Source organism: Ptychodera flava, chromosome 4 (assembly GCF_041260155.1).
Source record: "Ptychodera flava strain L36383 chromosome 4, AS_Pfla_20210202, whole genome shotgun sequence".
Lineage (NCBI taxonomy): Eukaryota > Metazoa > Hemichordata > Enteropneusta > Ptychoderidae > Ptychodera > Ptychodera flava.
The window spans coordinates 41,930,674-41,936,673 of record NC_091931.1 but is presented as its reverse complement, the minus strand read 5'-3'; the positions used below and the strand labels follow the sequence as shown (position 1 = coordinate 41,936,673).

The window sequence follows — 6,000 nt, the reverse complement described above, 5'->3', positions numbered from 1 at the left end:
CGGTAGTTTACGGGTTGCCGATCAGGGGACAAACACACAAGGCATTAAACGAAAAGGTGCAGTTGGATACGTAGCTATCTAGCTAGCCAATTCCCATTTGGAGAGGGAAACAGGGAAGTATAGGTTTCACAGTGAGAGAGGGTGGATGGATGGAGTAATTTTCAAATCGTCGCAAAGGTACTAAGTTCCAAACGGCTTTCACTTTCACCATCGACATTTCACTTTAGTTTTGTTCAAAATTCGCAAAAGTCGTAAATTGACACTGAAAACGCCTATGGGTAGAAACCGCATTTCATTGTTTGTCGACCCTGATTTTGGTTTAAAAGAATCCACCCCTAATGTCTGAATGGAAGTGCCGACAGTCCCGTTTTGCGGCACCTGAGTTTGCCTCATCTACATTTTTAGCTGGAGCAGACGACACTGTCGCCCCGCGCCGCACAGTTAATGAGGGATTCTACAACGCATGGTTGTCATCAACACATAACGTGGAACCCATCAACAGTATAGAGGTGAGCGGTGAGATCGATAGTACTATAAAGATGAATAAATTTGGCGAGTAACGCTGCTGTAAAATGGCGTGGCTCTCTACAGTCGAATCTACAGAGCTGCAGAAGCATTCACGAACATTCTACACGCATGTGTAGATGATGGAGATGATAAGTTCACAAGTGTGCGATGAGGATTTTCTACCTCGTGGTTGCAAAAAGTATGCTGTTTCAATTTTCTGGGTGATTGTAAATTAAAATGTAAATTACGAATCACGTATAGTAGCAATAAATGTGTTACAAAGAAATTACAAATACGTTTCATCTATTTTTTACTGTCGAAGTTAAAGGTATGCACGCGCAACCTTGATGTGCAGTGGGGGGGTCATAGGATCGCAGTACGAGTGGATTGGAGTGTGAGGCCGTCGCTATGGTGTGCATGCAGTTACATACAAACATTTACATACAACAAGAATAGTTCCTGTTTTGCCGTGTTACCGTTAAAAGGGTAAGCAATACAAATTATAAGTAAGAAATCAAATCAAAATAAATCGTCGTTATACGAGGACATCCATGCCCTCATCACTAAGCCTCTTAAACACTTCATCGCTTTGATAAACGTATGGGCTGTCAAGCTGTTCTATTATAAAATCCTATTGTATTTAGACCATTTGGTGTTGAATGTGAATCGATACACACACTTGCAAAATTAACAATTAAGGGATGGACCATTAGATCTTGGGAGGGGGGGTGGTCAAAAACAGAAAAAAAAAATTTCAGAGCAGAAAGTTAGGAAAAAAAAATTTTCAAACTAGTTTGCAAAATAAAAAAAAAAATAAATAAGAAGACAAAGGTGTAAAAAAAAAATCTGCAAAATTCTTTAAAATTTTGAATTTTTTTTAGATTTTACCGACAGAAAGCAACTTTCTGTATTTTTAGTATATCCTCCCGGCACATTTTTAATTTTAATCTATACATTTAGAGTGACTGTATCACTTATACTGGAAGTTGTGATTATCTTATCTTTTCAGGACTTTTGTATTCTGATCACTTGAAAATTATGAAATTATAGAGCTGTTTTCTACTTGTTTCTTGCGTACAAACCAAGCAGGTACACTAGGTAAAACATTGAAACTATGGTATGGTTGTCAAGACAGAAAGTTGTATTTGCCTTTTAAGATCAAGGTAAACAGATGCAGGCCACATCAGTTTCATTTTTTCACAGCATTTTATTGCAATGATGAATGCAAGAATGGTGTGAACAAGTAGAAACACGTCAATAATGATAAAAAACATATCAAGTCATTATGTATTATTTTGCTTTTAAAAAGGCATTTTCAATTCTTTTTTCTCAAAAAACAGCCTAAAAAACAACAGCTACACATGTTTTAACATTCAACAATACACTACGTAGAATGCCATCTATCCAACAAATCCCAACACAAAACACACAAAAGGGTTGAACTTTGAAAGTTTCTCGATAGCAAATACTGAATAAATCTGCATGAATAATCGTTTTTGTGTAGCAAATTTCAAAGAAATTGGACAAGCCCTTTAAGAGAATACAGATTTTTTGACCATGAATGGCATAAATTGCCCTAAAAAGACAAATATTGAAATTTCAACACATCTATACACATCCAATCAATTTGGACATGCTGCTACAGAGAAATAGATGTTTTGATCAAAAAAGGGCAACGATTGCTCTAAAAACACAAATATGCAAATTTAACTATATTATTTAGCTTATTTTAGCTTCTCAGCTTGTCAAAATCAATTGTAAATCATGAGATGCATGATGTTTGGTGGGGTGAATGTAGGCATTTCACCACGCAGTAGAAAGGGAAGCCAGGAAACCAAAATAGTCAATTTTCAAACCATAGGAAGCTACTGAGGAGCAAGAAGACCATGTTTCAGAGGAAGATGTGTAATCCGAAAAAAATGCTCCCAACGTGCCGCCAAATAACACCATTTTTATCTCTATTTTTCTAAAGCTCCAACAGTAGGAGGGGGGACACCCCCCTCCTGGCCTCCCCCGTAAAAGTACTCCCAAGTGCCACCAAATAACATCATTTTAATCTCTATTTTTCAAAAGCTCCAACGGCAGGAGGGGGACTCCCCTCCTGGCCACCCCCCGCAAAAATACTACCCAAGTGCCACCAAATAACACCATTTTAATCTCTATTTTTCAAAAGCTCCAACAGCAGGAGGGGGACACCCCCTCCTGACCTCCCCCCGCAAAAATACTCCCCAAGTGCCACCAAATAACACCTATTTTTCAAAAGCTCCAACAGCAGCAGGGGGACACACCTCTCCTGACCTCTCCCCCCCCCCCCCCCCCCCCCCCCCCCCCCCCCCCCCCCCCCCCCCCCCCCCCCCCCCCCCCCCCCCCCCCCCCCCCCCCCCCCCCCCCCCCCCCCCCCCCCCCCCCCCCCCCCCCCCCCGTGACCGCTTGCGTGGCCGCTTGTGGTGCTTGGCACCACATCTTTGCCCTCTATATCTTCAGACAGCGACGAACTAAAAAAAAATTATAAATCTGAAAATTTACTCTGAAAAAAAAATTTGCACAGCTAATCTCAATTGGAAAAAAAAAATTTCAGAAATTTACAATAGTAAAAAAAAAATTTCACAATTTCATTGTGACCACCCCCCCCTCCCAAGGTCTAATGGTCCATCCCTAACGTTAAAACCTTATTTACATACTGGTAGGATGAGCTGGTACACGGCATTGCTGTGCTGGAACCCCTGTAGGTATAATGGTTGATCCTAGCCATATGTCATAATTACCTGCGATTCGATTATCACAGAAAGTCAGAAAAAGCCCTCTATACTGCTCTCCGCTATATACAAATTGATAGTAACCTCCATGTTCTTGACAATTTGATATGTTCCCAGGCAAAGGAGCTGGATTTAAGAAACATATAGCCATGTGTGTGCTGCTACTGACTCTATCATCAGACACAGATGATTTGTCTCCATGGTAACTTTCTCACAGTAGAGCGGCCATTTTCAGGTGAGAGAATTGATGTTGATGTAGACATGATGCGGTGACAGAGTGATGATACAGTGGTCTGAGTCCAGTTACCCTAGCTTGTTCATTGTATCATAACAGATTGTGTGCAATGGGTGTGGACACTAAATGGAAATGTTAGTTTATCCCATTGAGAAATTACAACTACTTTCTTGTGTGTACAAAAGAATGTCAAATTCTGTGGATTTTTGTATTAGTTTGATTGTGTTATTTCTATCACTTCCTGTTTTATTTTTATTTCTGCTGTTTTATTTTTCAAATTCAAGGATCATTCTCCTTAGTACTACACTGATAACTAAATTTTGTGTTTTTGGTTCCGTTTTGTATTGTTTTCTTTCAATGTCTTCCTTTCAATTTTTTTTGAACAATCTATGTAATATGTAACATGAAAGAATTGCATTAAAAATATGGAGTCATTTTCTAGTTCAGGTAGGATTATTTTTGAGTTAAAACCAGCCCTGATGCATCAATTGCTATAGGTTGAAGAATGATGTCATTTTGGGGCTCCAGGTTCTCTACGATTTCAGGAATATGGTGTTGTAGAAATTTTGTGATAAAAATCCCGAAATTTGACAGAAATTGCGATTCTTTAAACTCTCATTGTAAGATAAAAATTACATTTGAATGAAGTTTAATGGAAATCAAGCTGAAAAATTCTCAATTCAATTACCAGAACAAATTTCAACGAAAATAGGCAACTGATGGATTAGAGTTCCTCAAAGTGGAAGCTTGAAAATACCAAGATGATCATTAAAGCATTCAGAGCATTACATGATTTGTTTTCTGACAAAAACCTTAACTGTAACATTTTCAGACTCTGCATTTTAATGATATTGACTTGTGTCTGAATGTCTGCAATGATGAAATTCTTGAAGTATATGGGCATGAACTTTGATTTAGAGAACTAAATTATTTTAATTTTACCAATATTCTAATTCAAAATCGCCAGTGTTACTAATACAAACTCCACAGGAACATTGAAACAGTTAGTGATCTCTTTTGATATCTGATAAAAAGATGCTACATGCATGAAGAGATGTGTCAGGAAAATGCACAGATACGTATAAATCTTTTGGTTTTTTCCCTTTTTTTAAAATGTCTGCCCCACAGGTAAAATACTTCACTCCAAAGACGAACCATTCAACCACAATAAATTTGTATTTATGCACAATCTTAGAAAATCATTCTACAATTACAAAGGTGTGTTTTTTTATAAAACATCACCAAACGTCGTCTTTTTTGTTATGATCAACGTTGAATCACAAAATTGATTCTTCTCTTAGTTCACAATTCTATTAAAATGAATGCACTGAAACTATAGGTTCCAAAATGAAAAGCTCAGAAAAAAAATCAATGGGCTCACATTGAAAATTAAATTAGTTGGAACAATGATAGAGTGCCCGTAATTGTAAGATTTTTGACTAGTGTACAAACGGAAGAATAGATGTTGATGTTTTTAAAGTGTACACTAACAACACTGTCGCTGGATTGTACGGCACATCAGTGATGCAAATTTTCAAGAACATATTCAGCTGATAAGCAAGACTTGTTCAGAGGATGCACTCAAAGTAAGCTTTCAAAGATAGATTACTTGACTGTAGGGTCTTCAGAAGAAGGGATCCAGATGTGTCATTCAATTATGATTTCTTTCCCTGTCATTTGCTAAATTGTTTGTACTTTACTAGGGTACGTAGTGTCATCTTACTGTTAGGCTGTCATGAACACAACAGGACACAGTTCTTTATAAACACTACAGTGGATTAAATCACTCTTCTCATCAATCGATAATAACATCACTCTTTGAGCGCATAGCCTTTTCAATCATGAGTTCTAAGGCATTTAGCATGTTAGTAACAGGCAAATGTGACAATGAGGGTCCTATAACATTTAATTCACACCATTGAAAGACATCATATCTCTCCTTCTCATACTTGCATGCTGATGATGATGTTGTCACCCATCATTTTTGTCTTTGCCCATCATTGGTTTTGATATTTCCTATATTCAGGATTATATCTAATCATCCCCAACATGTGTGTGTCTATGTCAGATACATTTCTAGTATACAAGTTAATCTAGGTATATCTTCCAATATGATGTGGCCAACATTGAAAAAACAATTAAAATAGTATCATTATGGCCTATTACCGTGACTGGAAATTGTTTTTAATACAATAGTACCATTGGTTAAACTCAATTATGACCTAGGTGACATTGGTTTTTTGAGCTAATACTGAAGAAGTCTTGACAAAATATCACATTAATCAGATAATTTTATAAAAATAACACAGTGGATAAATGCGCTTATCGCATAGAACTGTTAATGCATGGAAAAAATTGCTGTGCTGAAAACTATTTCATGTCAAAAGAAAATCCAAAATCTCGGTTTAACTTGGCTTACAAAGGCCTAAACTCATCTCAAAATAAATGTATTTCTACATAAACTCTGCCACAAAATGTACCTATGCAGTGTTTTTGCTAAGG

The 6,000-nt window shown here is 37.4% G+C and overlaps 1 protein-coding gene across 6 annotated transcripts in view; it reads left to right on the top strand.

The window, feature by feature from the left end:
• The first annotated feature begins 407 nt into the window (after positions 1–407).
• Positions 408–6,000, top strand: part of LOC139131808 (uncharacterized) — a 40,694-nt gene continuing 35,101 nt past the window's right edge. For 2 of the 6 annotated variants that reach the window (XM_070698087.1, XM_070698086.1), the window contains exon 1: positions 3,301–3,498. The gene's annotated coding sequence lies outside the window, so the exon portion shown is untranslated. Of the gene's footprint in view, positions 510–829; positions 994–3,297; positions 3,499–6,000 lie in introns of those variants that run through there. The other 4 variants (XM_070698082.1, XM_070698083.1, XM_070698085.1 and 1 more) reach the window with 4 other exon arrangements.